Source organism: Arachis hypogaea, chromosome 18, assembly GCF_003086295.3.
Source record: "Arachis hypogaea cultivar Tifrunner chromosome 18, arahy.Tifrunner.gnm2.J5K5, whole genome shotgun sequence".
NCBI lineage: Eukaryota > Viridiplantae > Streptophyta > Magnoliopsida > Fabales > Fabaceae > Arachis > Arachis hypogaea.
The window spans coordinates 129,591,662-129,607,440 of NC_092053.1; positions in this window are offsets into that span (position 1 = coordinate 129,591,662).

Here is a 15,779-nt window from a genome sequence, read left to right on the forward strand (position 1 = left end):
AATTATCAATTAAAAATATTTTTAATTATTTTAATAATAATAATAATAATAATAATAATAATAATAATAATAATAATAATAATAATATATGATAATGATAATTACTCGTGATATCATTTATTGAAAAAAATATAACATAAAAAAATATCATTTATTTAAAATATCATATATTGTATATAATTCATAAAAAAATATATTTCACTTTTATTATTGATTAGAAGATAACATATTTATATTTTGATTAATTTTATTTATTATTATTATTATTGTATTTAATTTACAGAAGATAAATTAATAACCATATTATTATTTATCAATATATTAATATTGATAATGATTACATAAAAATTATTTAATATTTAATATTTTTATATTATTTATTTTTTATATATTTTGATATATTTATAAAAAAAATTTATTATTTTTATATGCTATATGTTTACCTCTACTATTTAAAATTTCTGGATCCGTCACTACTTTTGAGCGTGTTTCTTAATTTATTTTTTATAATTCATTGAATATAATTTATTATAGTAAATTAATTATATCAACTAATTTATTTGATTAGATATTTAAATATCACACGATTTATTATAATTCATATTGTAAGACCCAGAACTTTTGAAAAGTCTTATTATCATCAAGTCTCAAATCCTATAGTTATTTATAGCCTTAATTTCAGAAATTATTTTATTAAAGATAATTAAGGCAAGTTTTGATTTATTGAATTTGAGATGAGTTATGATTATTATTTAATTTTATAATTATTGATTATTTTCTATATTTAAAGTATAAAGTTGATAGTTATGAATAATAAGAATTTTATATGATTTGAACTAAGTAATTAATATTTTAAATATTAATACTGCTATTTTAGAAAATGAAGAAATTAAGTATATTATTTCTAATTATTTGGTTGGGACATTTTATTGAAAATAATTTGTAAAATTGATGAGCAAATAGTATTTCTATACATTAATTTTGTTGGATTAAAATTTATTCCTAATTATTATGTTACCCCTACTTTTATTTGAAATTACAAAAGTACCCCTAACCCTAAGTTTCAAAAATGAAGCCCTAGCCCCCAAGACCCAAGCAGCCGCAGCTGCTACCCTCTCTACTCTAAACACACACACACACCCAGCCACCAGAAGAGGGAAAGAACGAAACAAAAAGGGAAGTGGGGTGAGGGACACATGGAGAAGGAAGGAAGGAAGAGAGGAGGGAGGAGCGTCGCCGGCGCGTCGGGCTTCACCACCGCCGTCGCGTCGTCGTCGTCAGACCTGCGAGTTGTTACCGCGCCGCTGTCGTCCAGGGAGCCACCACCTCGGTTCGTCGCCGCCATTCGTCCTCAACCTCATCGCGTTCTTGTTCGGCCGCCACTGCTTCCATGTCCTCCAACGGCGCTACTGTTGTCACCGATAAAGCCGCCGCGAAGAGGAGGAGAGGGCGCTGCTTCACACCTCGCCGCCGTCGCTGTTCTGAAAGGGGTTGTAGTCGCCGTCGAGCATGATGAGTGAAGGAGAGGGAGAACTCGCGTCTGAGGCTGGGAGGATGTGTAGTTTCGCCGCTGCTGGGGAAGAGAACACGTCTGGGAAAGGGAACCAGGGGAAACGGCGCACGAAGGGTGCTGTGACGGGAAAGGAATCCACCTGCGTCACTGCTGGAGAGAGGCAGATCGGAACGAGTAAGGAAGAGGAGGGTTGTGTCCACCACCATCTGAGCTCGCCGCTGCGGGTGCCGCTGCTGGGCAAGGGAGCTGCGTCTCTGTGGCACTAACCGCCGGGAGTGGTTCTGTGACTTCCGGGACCACCGCCGGAGCCTCTGGCTACTTCTGCCGTCGCCGGAAAACTCTACCGGTAAGGGCTTTGAATTTGGTTTTCATTCGTTTAAGATTCCGGAAGCTTTATCGCCTCTGTATGTGGGTTTCAGTTACCAACGCCGGAGTCCGGTCGCCGCTGTCGCTTGAGGTGGCTGACGGGTTGCCGCCGAACCGGTTCAAGAGACTGTCGCTATTCGGTTCAGCCGTTCCTTCTTCGGTAAGTAAGTATGTTTCAGAAAGCCTCGCGTTAGTATTTCGTTGTGTTTGGTTAATGAATATGAGTTTTGGTAACGTGGGGTCGAGTCCTGATTATTATATGTTGCGAATAGTGTTGATATGATTATTGCGAAAGTGGCTGGAAGCTGAGGTTTTGGTTGCCGTCAATTCAGGTTGAGGCAGAAAGGACTTGATGAGGCATTTGGGTTATAGATTTGCGTTTTGAGGTAGGGGCGCCTTCCAAAAACTATATTCTTATATATTGGAATTATTACATATGGATACTGATGTGAGAGAATGTGTATTTAGTGATTGTATCGGCCTTATGTATGGCTTGATTTGCATTGGTTGATTATGAACATCTGTTGGTTGAATTGTTGTGTGGTTTTGTGAAACGAAATGCTTTTCAAGTTGATTCTTTTAAAGCTTTGAGATCGAGTTTAATCCGTTGAGAATTGAATTGAGTTAATTTTATTGAGAATGTGAAAAATAGAATCCACTCTTGAATTTAGCCTGGCTTGCTTTAAATGATTTGGTTTTTTATGAATGATTGTTACTGAACCGTTTCTTTGAAACTTTAGAAATGAGTTTATTCGGCTGATAATGATTTGATTTTTGAAACGGTTTTCTTGAAATATGGTATTGAGATTAACTGTTGGATTTTGGCTTGCCTTTGAATTGATTTTGGATTCTGGGCTGTTGTAAAAAGATTGTGGAATGGTTTTGTTGGGACCCGGACCGGGTGGCAAAGTCCAAGTTTTAGGGGAGATGCTGCCGAAATTTCTATAAAATCTGAGTCTTTATTGAAATGTTGTTTGGGAAAAATGATGAGCTGAAGGCTTCTACTATTTTAGTTGAAATATTAAGAAAAGGATGATTCATGCTTTTGAAATGAATTATTAAAGAGGGAATTGTGATTTAGTCTTGCTTTTTAAGAAAGGTATTGTATCTTTTTCAGGAGAACGTTATTTAGATGAAACTTATGTTTTAAAGCTGTTTTAAATGTGACAAGGGCAATGCCTTTGAATTTGACTTGAGGGTTTCAATTAGAGGAGTTTCAATGATGTTAAAAGAACATAAATGTCTATTGACAAGTTTCATTTTGAAATGTTTTGGGAAAGGTTTTAAGTACTCTTTGAACTCTGAATTCTTGCAAGACTAAAACAATTTTGAACAGTTGAAACGTTCTAGAATTTATCATGGGGTTGAAGTTGGTTTTGCCTAAGTAAAGGAAACGGCTTGAAAGAAGTAAATGATTACGTGACTCGGTTTGGCTTAGATCCTATTTTATTACTGAAATCGGAAAGCCAAGGTTTTAATGATTTTAAATGAATTTGGCGAAATGATTTATGCTATTCTCCCCTAAGGACTTGGGACCTTGCCGAAAAACTTTGTTATAAAATCCCATGGTTGGATGGATGATTTTGAATGTTTCAAGATGAATCTTTAACTTTCCATGGTTATGGAAGTTTTGAAAAGAGGATGCCAAGAGTGGCATGGTTTTAAAAGGGGAATTTACCTTGAGTAAAAGTGGCTTATGAGCCTGAGATGATTTGAGAAATGAGATCTTTAAAGCCAATGCTGAAAAGAGTTGAAACTTGATTTCAAAGTGAAATGATTTGGGAAAAAGTGATTTATGGCTTAAATGCCGATTTTATAAATTGATGATGTTGAATGTGGAAGTGCTATTTTGTTATGAGCCAGAATGGCTATGTATGATTATAAATATTGGTTGGTTCTGGATTGAACCGTGAGCCAGAATGGCTGTGTATGATATGAATATTGGCTGGTTCTTGACTGAACCGTGAGCCGGATGGCTGAGATGGATGTTGATTCATGGATGAGATTGAATGCATGTATATGCTGAATCATTGATAAATGTGAATGTTGCACTTCCACTATCGGAGATAAGAGTTTCCCTGGGAGAAAGCAGTGGCTAGCCACCACGTGCTCCAGGTTGAGACTTGTTCATACCTTGGGTCGAGCTATCTGACCCGGGATGATTGGCGACAAAGCGACTGACCTCTTCAGGTCAGACTATCCGACCTCTTCTTCTAAAGAGCTCGGCCAATCGACAGGAAAGCCCAATAAAGGGCCCAAATAGAGGAACACGACCCAAATCCACAGGCAGTCCGAGCCTACAGAGATAAGGGCGGTTCCCTTGAAGATAAGCTGACCTCACCCAAAGATAAGATAAGAACAAGATAACTAACTTATCTTATCTAAAAAGGTCACTCCACACTACTATAAATACACTGGAGCACCCAGGTATAACTCATACTCTGATTCTACATAAAACCTGCTTAATACCCGTGCTAACTTAAGCATCGGAGTCTCTTGCAGGTACCCCCCACCCTCCGGTGGCCAAGGATCAGCAGTGCAGCAAGTCCAACAAGTCGGACACAACAGCTCCGGCCGCCACTAGCCAGCCGGACACGTCATCTCCGACCAGTACAGAAGATCTCATCCGAGATCGACCTCTAGTTTCAGGTAACCCTTGGAACATTGGCGCCGTTGCCAGGGAACCTGGAAGTCATCCCAACACCATGGCGGACGGCCATGACAACGACCACGATTCAGATCTAGAAAACAAAACGCCGCACAAGAACGCGGACACTACATTGAAGGATGCTCCGTAATCCAACGGAGACAAAAACTCATCAAATCCGGGAGCAATAGAAGCACTTCAAGATCGCTTAAAGCAACTTGAGAAAGAAACCCAACAACAACGAGAGATCGGAAAGGATCTGCAAAGAGAGGTACGGTGACGTCGAGAATTGGAAGAAAAACTACAGCAATTAGAAGCCGATCTCAAATCAAAAGCTCCTCGGACCGCTCCTGAGGAAAATTCACACAAAGAACAAGATCCATTCACCAGGGAAATCATGAAAACCAAAATTCCAAAAGACTTTAAGCTCCCGGATATGATTTTGTATGATGGCACCACAGATCCCAACCATCATCTCAGCAATTTTAGAAGCAGAATGTACCTCACCGACGCCTCAGATGCCGTTCGCTGCAAAGCTTTTCCAACAACTCTCACGAAAACAGCAATCAGATGGTTCGACAACCTACCTCCAAAGTCCATCTCAAACTTTGATGACCTGGCCAAAAAGTTCCTGGCCAGATTCTCCATCCATAAAGATAAGGGCAAGCACGCCCCCAGTTTACTAGGGATCAAGCAAGGAGATCGGGAGAGCCTCCGCAACTACATGGAGAGATTCAACAAAACATGCATGGACATACAAAGCTTACCAACAGAGGCCGCCATCATGGGACTCATCAATGGCCTACGAGAGGGACCTTTTAGCCAATCTATATCAAAGAAGTACCCTACCTCCTTAGACGAAGTACAAGAACGAGCAGAAAAATATATCAACATGGAAGAAAACGCTCGGTTGGGAGAAGCCTCAAAATCTGGGACCCCCTACCAAGATAAAGACAAGGAATCCAAAAGAAAAGAAGATCGACAAGGGGAGAAAATCAAAAAATACCATAATTACACTCCTCTCAGGGCATCCCTGGTCGACGTATATAAAGAAGTCTGCCATACAGAGAAAATTCCCCCAACGCGGCCACTCAAAGGCAAAAGAGGAGGAGGAAACCGGAAGGAATACTGTGAATACCATCGAGTCCGAGGGCACTCCACCAACGAGTGCTTCGACTTAAAAAATATCATAGAAAAATTGGTGAGAGAAGGAAAATTAGATCGATTTCTGGCCACCTGAGATGATGACCAAAGAAAGAGACGAAGGGACGAAGATGCCGGACGAACTGAACGATCACCTCAGACACCAGAGAGACACGTCCACATGATACACGGCGGATTCGCAGGAGGTGGGATCTCCAAATCATCTTGCAAAAGATATCTCAAAGAAGTATATCATGTCGAGGAAAAGGAAGAAGCACCCGATATCCCTGTGATAACATTCACTAAAGAGGACGCATCCGGCATCATCCTGGGACACGACGATCCCATGGTCATCACTATCATACTGGCAAACGCCAATCTACATCGCACATTAATAGACCAAGGAAGCTCCGCCGACATCTTATTCAAAACTGCCTTCGACAAGCTTGGCTTAGAAGAAAGGGAGCTTAAGGCATACCCAAACAGCTTGTTCGGGCTGGGAGATACCCCAGTACAACCACTGGGATACGTATCGCTACACACAACCTTCGGAAAAGGGAACCAATCTAGGACCCTCAAAATAGACTACATTGTGGTCGACGTAAGTTCAGCCTACAATGCTCTAATAGGTCGGACAACACTCAATCAACTCGGCGCAATAGTCTCGACTCCACATCTATGCATGAAATTCCCAACTACAGAGGGGATAGCCACGATAAAAGTAGATCAAAAGATGGCATGCCGATGTTATAACGAAAGTCTAAACCTCAGAGGCAGAGGAGAAGAGTTTCATACAATTGAACTTGGCGGAGTTCAGCGACGAGAAGAACTCTGTCCGCAGCCAGAAGGTGAGATAGAGAAGATTCATATCGGAGACACCTCGGATAAAACAACTAATATCGGCACGATCCTAAGAGGAGACTTAAAAGAATTACTGATACAATTCTTACGAGATAATGTTGATCTCTTCGCATGGAAAGCCGCAGACATGCCAGGCATAGACCCTAAGCTAATGTGCCACAAGTTGGCGGTCTACCCAGGATCTCGGCCGGTGCAGCAGAGACGAAGAAAACTTGGGCCAGAGCGATCCCAAGCTGTGGAAGAACAAGTACAAGCACTACTGGAGGCAGGATTCATAAGAGAAGTCAAATACCCACTATGGCTAGCCAACGTCGTCTTGGTGAAAAAATCAAATGGGAAGTGGCGAATGTGCACCGATTACACCGATCTCAACAAAGCCTGCCCAAAAGATCCATACCCACTCCCAAGTATCGACGCTCTGGTAGATACTTCCTCTGGATATAGATACCTCTCGTTTATGGACGCATACTCGGGATACAACCAAATCCTCATGTATCCACCAGATCAAGAAAAGACCTCGTTCTTAACACCGAAAGCAAATTACTGCTACATCGTTATGCCTTTCGGTCTCAAGAACGCAGGAGCTACTTATCAAAGGCTAATGAATAAAGTCTTCTCAGATCACATCAGAAAAATCATGGAAGTCTATGTGGACGACATGTTGATAAAGACACAAAGCGAAGATACATTATTGTCCGACCTGGCTCAAGTGTTCGACACTATAAGGAAGCATGACATGCGACTCAATCCCGCAAAATGCACCTTTGCAGTAGAAGCAGGCAAATTCTTAGGGTTCATGCTCACACAAAGAGGAATTGAAGCAAACCCGGATAAATGTCAAGCCATACTCAACATGAAGAGCCCCATCTGTGTCAAAGAAGTACAGCAACTCAACGGGAGATTGGCCGCCCTATCCAAATTCTTAGCAGGAGCAGCGATAAGGTCTCTCCCCTTCTATGCCATTTTAAGGAAGGGAAAGCAGTTCGAATGGACGACAAAATGTGAACAAGCCTTCCAAGACTTCAAGGAATTCTTAGGACGGCCGCCTACCCTATCTCGACCACGAAAAGGAGAACCGCTCATATTGTATCTCGCAGTAGGAAACCGGGCAATAGCCTCAGCACTAGTCAGAGAAGACAAAAGTGGGCAACAACTTGTCTACTTCATAAGCAAAGCGCTACAGGGATCCGAGCTGAACTACCAGAAAATAGAAAAGTTTTGCCTACACCCTCATTCTAATATCTCGACGACTTCGCCCGTACTTCCAGGCTCACACCATTAAGGTCCGAACTAACCAGCCCATAAAAGGAATATTACAGAAAACAGATTTAGCAGGTAGAATTTTACAATGGGCAGTAGAGTTATCAGAGTTCGACCTCCAGTACGAACCTTGGACGGCCATCAAATCGCAGTATCTGGCCGACTTCATCGCAGAATTCACAGATGCCCTGGAAACCCCCACAGAATGGAATCTCTATATAGACGGTTCTTTAAATAAAACTGGAAGCGGCGCAGGCGTGATAATAGAAAGTAATCAAGGAACCCAAGTTGAGCTCTCCCTCAAGTTCGGGTTCTCGGCCTCAAACAACCAGGCGGAATATGAAGCATTATTAGCTGGTTTGAAGCTGGCTAAAGAGGTTGGAGCTTAGAAACTCAACATTTACAGTGATTCACAAGTAGTCACCTCACAGATAACAGGGAGCTATCAAGCCAAAGATCCTACCATGAAAAAGTATTTGGATAAAACCAAGGAACAGCTCAGACAGCTCGGGGAATATAAGATCTGCCACATACCCCACGAACAAAATGCCCGAGCTGATGCACTCTCGAAACTAGTCAGCACCAAACCAGGGGGCAACAATAGAAGCCTCATACAGGAAATGCTACAGAACCCGTCAATCTCGGAAGAGGAAAAAGTCCTAGCCATAACAAGTCAGGACCAAGGATGGATGACCCCCATAATCAACTACCTCAAAGCAGGAACACTCCCCACAGAAGAAAAGGAGGCAAAGAGGTTAAAAAGAGAGGCACAATACTACACCATCATAAACAACATCCTATACAAAAGAGGAATCTCAATACCATTGCTAAAATGCATGCCAACCTCCAACACAAGGGAAGTGTTAGAAGAAGTACACGGCAGCATTTGTGGCAATCATCTCGGAGCACGAGCTCTCACCAAAAAGGTACTCCGAGCGGGATTTTATTGGCCGACTCTACAGAAGGAAGCTACAGAATTTGTAAAGACATGCCCACCATGTCAGAAACATGCCAACTTTTACATCGCCCCGCCAGAAGAGCTCATCAGTGTAATTTCACCCTGGCCGTTTGCAAGATGGGGACTCGATCTTCTCGGCCCCTTCCCCCAGGGGTCAGGACAAGTTAAATTTCTCATAGTAGGGGTAGACTATTTCACAAAGTGGATTGAGGCAGAACCCCTAGCCAACGCCACCGCTCAAAGAAGCCGGAAATTCTTATATAGAAACATTGTCACAAGGTTTGGGGTTCCATATTCAATAACCACAGACAATGGCACTCAATTCACAGATGCAGGCTTCAGAAAACTAGTAGCCGACTTGAATATAAAGCACCAGTACACCTCCGTTGAACACCCACAAGCCAATGGACAGGCCGAAGCTGCCAACAAAGTCATATTGGCCAGGTTAAAATGGAGATTACAATATGCAAAGGGAGCTTGGGTAGATGAGCTTCCACAGGTCCTATGGACATATCGAACGACGCCACATTCCACCACGAAGGAATCCCCCTTCCGGTTAGCATATGGAATAGAAGCAATGATTCCAGTAGAGATCGAGGAAGGATCGCCTAGAGTGGTTCATTACAATGAGGGAGCAGACTCCCAACTTCAGAGGGAAGAGCTTGACCTACTACCTGAAATCCAAGAAAGAGCTCGGATCAGGGAAGAAGCACTAATGCGTCCAATGGCTTCCAGATATAATCAAAGGGTAGTGCCGAGAAGTTTCATGGAGAATGATCTCATCCTAATCCGAAATGATATCGGAACAACTCTACCAGGAGAAGGAAAGCTGGCAGCAAACTGGAAAGGACCCTATCGAGTCGTGGAAGTACTTGGGAAGGGCTACTACAGACTGTCTGAACTCGATGGACGAGAGCTTCCCAGATCATGGCACGCCTGCAACCTAAGAAGGTACTACAGTTAGAAAAGGTAAAAGATCTCATTATTGGATGCACTCTTTTTCCTGAAAAGATTTTTTAACGAGGCACCAAGTTGAGACTCAGACGCGATCCGACTTAAAGGGATGAAAAATTCCCACATGTATATATTTGCACTTTCCTTTGAATAAAATATATTTTTTAGATATTCTACAAGATCTCAAGACACATTAATCTTAAGCATTCATCGTCCGATTATAAAGCAACAGATCGGCGGAAAGTGAAAAACAATTTCACTGCACGATCACGATAAAGATAAACCGTCCGATAAAGGTGAAAATGCGATTCACCCAAAAGACGATCTAGAGATGACAACCACTTTCTACAAATCGGCAAAGATGAACACAGAATAATGTAAGAAGTTATCAAAAGTGATCCAAAAAAGAACCTGACGAGGTCTTATGGATTGCTAAAATAATAACTTAAAGACTGGCCGACGTTAAGAAGTCGGACCAAGTCAACCCAAGTTATAAATAAACCCTGGAAAGAGGTCTGGCCAACCCTATTAAAGAGGATTACTTTAACTTAGAAGGGCCCGACATGACAAAGTCAGCCCAAAATGAAAAAGTTATAAAAGTAGTCCCTAAAAGAGACCTGACAAAGGTCCAAAAAAGAGGACTACAAAAATAACTTAGAAAGAAGACGACGCAAAGAAGTCGGCCTCCTACAAACAAGTTATAAAAGTAATCCCTGAAAGAGACCTGACAAAGGTCCAAAAAAGAGGATTACAAAATAACTTAGAAGAGATCGACCTAACGAAGTCGATCTCTTACAAAAGAAAGTTATAAAAGTAATCCCTGAAAGAGACCTGACAAAGGTCCAAAAAAGAGGATTACAAAATAACTTAGAAGAGATCGACCTAACGAAGTCGATCTCCTACAAAAGAAAGTTATAAAAGTAATCACTGAAAGAGACCCGACAAAGGTCCAAAAAAGAGGATTACTAGAAATAACTTAAAAACGAAAGCTACAGCTTGGACCGACAGGAGAAGTCGGACCAATGAAAGCTACAGCTTGGACCGACAAGAGAAGTCGGACCAACAAAACTACCACAGACAAGTCGAAAGAAGGCCGAAAAGACCTCTCAAACAAATTATGCAAAAGATCGACATGATAGCATCGGTCAACTACAAATAAACTTGGAAAAGGACAACATAAGAGAAGCCGGTCATGGATTGACACTTAAAAACAGCTCAAAAAGGCTGAACAACAAGGCCTCAACATTCTCAAAGCGCATAAAGAAGTGCAAGCAAGCATGATATAAAATACCAAGCTTCAGGGTCAGACCCAAAAAAGCTTAGAAGCTACTCGTTGCGTTTGTTTTAATGGGTTGCTAAAAGCAACCAAAAAGAGTGTCATCAAAGGATACCAACCACAAAGTAAAAAGTTAAAAGCCCACAAGCCGGGCCAACTACACAGATATCTAAAAACTAAAGATCAGAAGACTTTTTAATAGCACCAGTCTGAGGAGAAGGAGGGCGAGCCTGGAGAGGAACAGCATCCACAGTACCATCATCCCGGTTTAAGATCTGGCAGTTAGGATCAGAAACAGGAGGGCCAACCTCAACAGGAGGAACAGTAGGAATTGACACCTTGGCAGAAGGAACCGGGAGAGGTTCAACATCATCATCATCCTCATCATCAGGGACAACCTTACCATCCCTGACGACATTCTCCAGGCTGAAGAGAGTGAGGTCAGCCTCGGGAGCAATAATTCGAACCTGCTCCTTCAGGTTCTCGTAAGCAGCAGTCACACTGCCGACGAGATGACCCTGGAGCTCAGAGTAATCAGCTCGGGCATTCTCCAACTCCTCCCTCAGGCGCACCACCTCCCGATAAGATGTCACATAACTGTCCTTATGTCTCATAGCCGTATCCTCGGCCAGCCTCACCGAAGCCGCCAGAGAGAGGGAACTCGCCTTCTCATTCTCCAGATCCTTCTCCAACTTGGCTACCTTTACCTCAAGCTCCTCCTTTAGGCCCTTCATCCGGTCGAACTCCTGTTTAGCCTCCTCCATAAATTCCTTAGTGGCATGGAGAGGAAGATTCTGAGCAGTTCGGTACAAGGCAGCCCCCATGTATGCCATTTTAACACTGTTTTGGGTCATAAAATCCAGATGGCGAAGGATTGACACATCATCCATGGGGAGGGTACTGTAGGGACCGATCTGCTGGTCTACAAATTCGATTGCATTAAAATCAGGGGCGTCAAGGTTGAAGACCTCAGTTGTTTTTTGTTTCTTATTGGGATGAGCACCAGAAGTAGCAGCTGAAGACTGTGGAGGCTCAGCCAGACGAACCCGAGGAGTCGGGATCACTTTCCTTGGCCCAGGAGAACTCGGCACGGGCGGCTTCACTTGCACTAGGGAAGATCCCTCCCCGGCCGCCTTGGCCGAGATGTTCTGAGCAGCAGCAGCCTTCTTCGCCTTCTTGTAGGCCTTCATGGAATCATTATTTTTCGACATCTCTGAAAAAACAGAATCAACCATAACGACAAGTTACAACACAGGAAAAGAAAAGCTCAGAAAGCAAGTATAAAAATAAATCAGACAGTACCCAAAGCAGTTCGAACCAAAGACGGATCACTCAAGAACCTTTTGTATCCAGATGGGGTGGTTTCCCCCACAAATCCTCAAGAACAACCACAAAAGCCCGCTCAACCTCATTAAGCATCTCCCATGTATAACGTGGCACTCTCACATTCTTTTGCCACTCTAGAGGAAAAGCAGGCTCATCATTTTCATCAAGAAAAAAGGGGCGGACCCCCTCAACAGCACGGACGCGGAAGAAATAGTTCTTAAAATCTTTAAAAGACTCATCATACATGGCAAAAACTTTATGCCCCTGGGCCGACCTGAAAGAAACCCAAGAAGCTTTCTTTTTGGAGGAACCTCCGGGCTTGGCCGAGACAAAAAGATAAAGGAAAAGAGTTTTAGAAGATGCTATGCCTAACTCTTGGCAAAGCAGTTGAAATATTTTGATAAAACCCCAGGAATTCAGATGAAGCTGGGATGGAGCAATGTTACATGACCACAACAGGTCGGTTTCAAAAGCAGTAAAAGAAAAAGTAACGTCTAACTGGCTGAAGAAGTATTTATAAGCATAAAAGAAGGGACGCTCCCCCTCGAGGAAAGTAGAAAAGCAAGCCCTCTCATCGAAATCAGGAGCTACGAGTTCATAATCCCTCTCCCGGGCACTGCTACTACAAATCCTATGACGCTTCCTCAGTTCTACACAAAATTCAGCATCCACGACAGAGACACACATTAGGACAAGGGAATCCAGCCAATCAGACATCCCCTCAGGAACTTTGGAAGACACCTCTACAATATTATTGCGAGAAGACATGACGTCGACTAATCCTACAAATAAGAAAAGAAGATTGGATTACTAAAAATCATCTCGGACGAGGGGCAAAACAACTCGACAAAAATAACACAGGCAAACACATAGGAAAGGAAAACCCCAAGACTCAAAACCAAAGTCCTGGGGCATCCTTTGGAGGCAGAAACAAGGCAAGGTTTCAGAAAATTCCTACAGCTTACGAAGGTCTCAAATAAACGCAAAGGAAGCAAAAAACACAAAAAGCCACTATCTTTCTACAATTTCACCAAACAAAAGGGCATAGCAAAAAAGCCGAAAGCAGAAAAATCGTCAAAGATACAACCTTTTTTCAGAAACAAAAATCATCATTTCAAATACAATCATCAAAAGCACAAGCGGAAGCGACGGCAACATGCAAAATTCTAAAGGCATCAAGCAGCAGAGAAAGTCAAAGAAATCACACAAAAAGACGAAGAAATCTCAGAATACACAACAATCGGGCACAGTAAAACAGAAAAATCCAAACTTTCTCCAAATCAAGACTTTCTCTAAATCAGACAAAGAAAATGACGCAGAAGAAAGGGAAGGAGAAAACCAACCTGGAACAAAAGAGAAGCTGCAAAAGCTGAAGACGGGAAAATGGAATCAACCAAGAGAATCGCCAAATGACGCTATCACGCAAGGAAAGGCAGAACGATGCGGATGAAAACAGAAAGTGAGAGAGTAAAAGAAGAAGTTACGAAGGAGAGAAACTGTTTTTTTATCGAAAGATTCAAAATAAAAACCAAGGGAAACGGGCAATTAAAACCAATTAATGAAGGTATTTAAAGCCTCGCATATTCCCAAAGTCAAAATATTAATGCAAAAGCGCACGCTTTCAGAAGAAGCGAAAGAAGAAACGTTCCATATTCAAAAAGACTCTACAAAGAAAGGAATCGACAAAATGCTTGAACTCAGTTTCACCAAAGAAGGACCGAAGTCAAAGGACTCGACCTCAAAGAAGAAGACCGAGCTCAAGCAGGGGCACTGTTCATACCCTGGGTCGAGCTATCCGACCCGGGATGATTGGCGACAAATCGACCGACCTCTTCAGGTCAGACTATCCGACCTCTTCTTCTAAAGAGCTCGGCCAATCAACAGGAAAGCCCAATAAAGGGCCCAAATAGAAGAACACGACCCAAATCCACAGGCAGTCCGAGCCTACAGAGATAAGAGCGATTCCCTTGAAGATAAGCTGACCTCACCCAAAGATAAGATAAGAACAAGATAACTAACTTATCTTATCTAAAAAGGTCACTCCACACTACTATAAATACACTGGAGTACCCAGGTATAACTCATACTCTGATTCTACATAAAACCTGCTTAATACCCATGCTAACTTAAGCATCGGAGTCTCTTGCAGGTACCCCCACCCTCCGGTGGCCAAGGATCAGCAGTGCAGCAAGTCCAACAAGTCGGACACAACAGCTCCGGCTGCCACTAGCCAGCCGGACACATCATCTCCGACCAGTACAGAAGATCTCATCCGAGATCAACCTCCAGTTTCAGGTAACCCTCGGAACAAGACTCGAAACTCTTTTGACCCTATGTCGTCAGGGTGGCCGGGCACTGTGAAAGCCCCGGATGAGCTCACCCCATAAATATTCACCAGTGAGGGTGATGGATATGGATCATGATTATGATCAAGTTTATATTGAGTATAACTCGAGTTGGGGAGACACGACAGAGGGACAGTCCAATGGTTAGCTACCAGGACTTGTCGGGTTGGCTCTATAACCGACAGATGATATCATCAGCCACTAGGAACAGGCATGCATCATATGCATTTATGTGACATTGTTTGGGTGTGCATATTGTACTTAGTTTGCCTTTGTGACTATTTGAGATTATCTGCTACTTGCTTTACTTGCTGTAACTGTTTGTTTGTGCTTGAACCTCCTATCTGTGTTTGCAACTGGGACTCTGTTGGATTGTGGTGATTGGTTGTTATTGGATTGTTTGGGCCTAGGGCCGTGGTTGAAATGAGATGGACCGATGGTTGGTTTCGGTTTTGTGTTTCCGATTTGGAATAGTATGAAAGGCTATTTTTGGTTTAGCATAGATGAACCTTTTGAAAGGCTTTCGAAATATTGTTTTAAATGAACAGATTCCTCTTTCAGAAAAAGATTTCAGATTTTCTCTTTTACTGTAAACCGTTATTTTTGAAAAGAGGCATAAGTCAGTTATTAACCACTGGTACGGTTTATCTTCACGTATCTTATTACAGTAATTCCCAAAAACCCTCTACTGAGAACCTTTTCGAGGATGATGTTCTCACCCCCCTACATTTTTTCCCTTCCAGGATATGGATGCAGAAGTCACGAAGAGTTTATTTGTTTTGTTAAAATGCTCTGTATTGCTTTGGATTATTACTTGTTGTACCATCGCCTTTATCTTGATATATTCTGTAAGAGGGATAGGAATTGTATTGGTTAATTCTTGTAATGTTATATATATATATATATATATATATATATATATATATATATATATATATATATATATATATATATATATATATATATATATATATGGATGTACTCTTTATGAGTTTTTGTAAGTTGTATGGTACCTATGGATGTACGTTATCGAACAAAAGTATTTTTGGAGCGGTTTTGCGGTTTAAAGTTTTAAACAGGCTCATATTTTAGTATTAAATAATATAAAAGTCGTCGTAATGTCTGAGCTA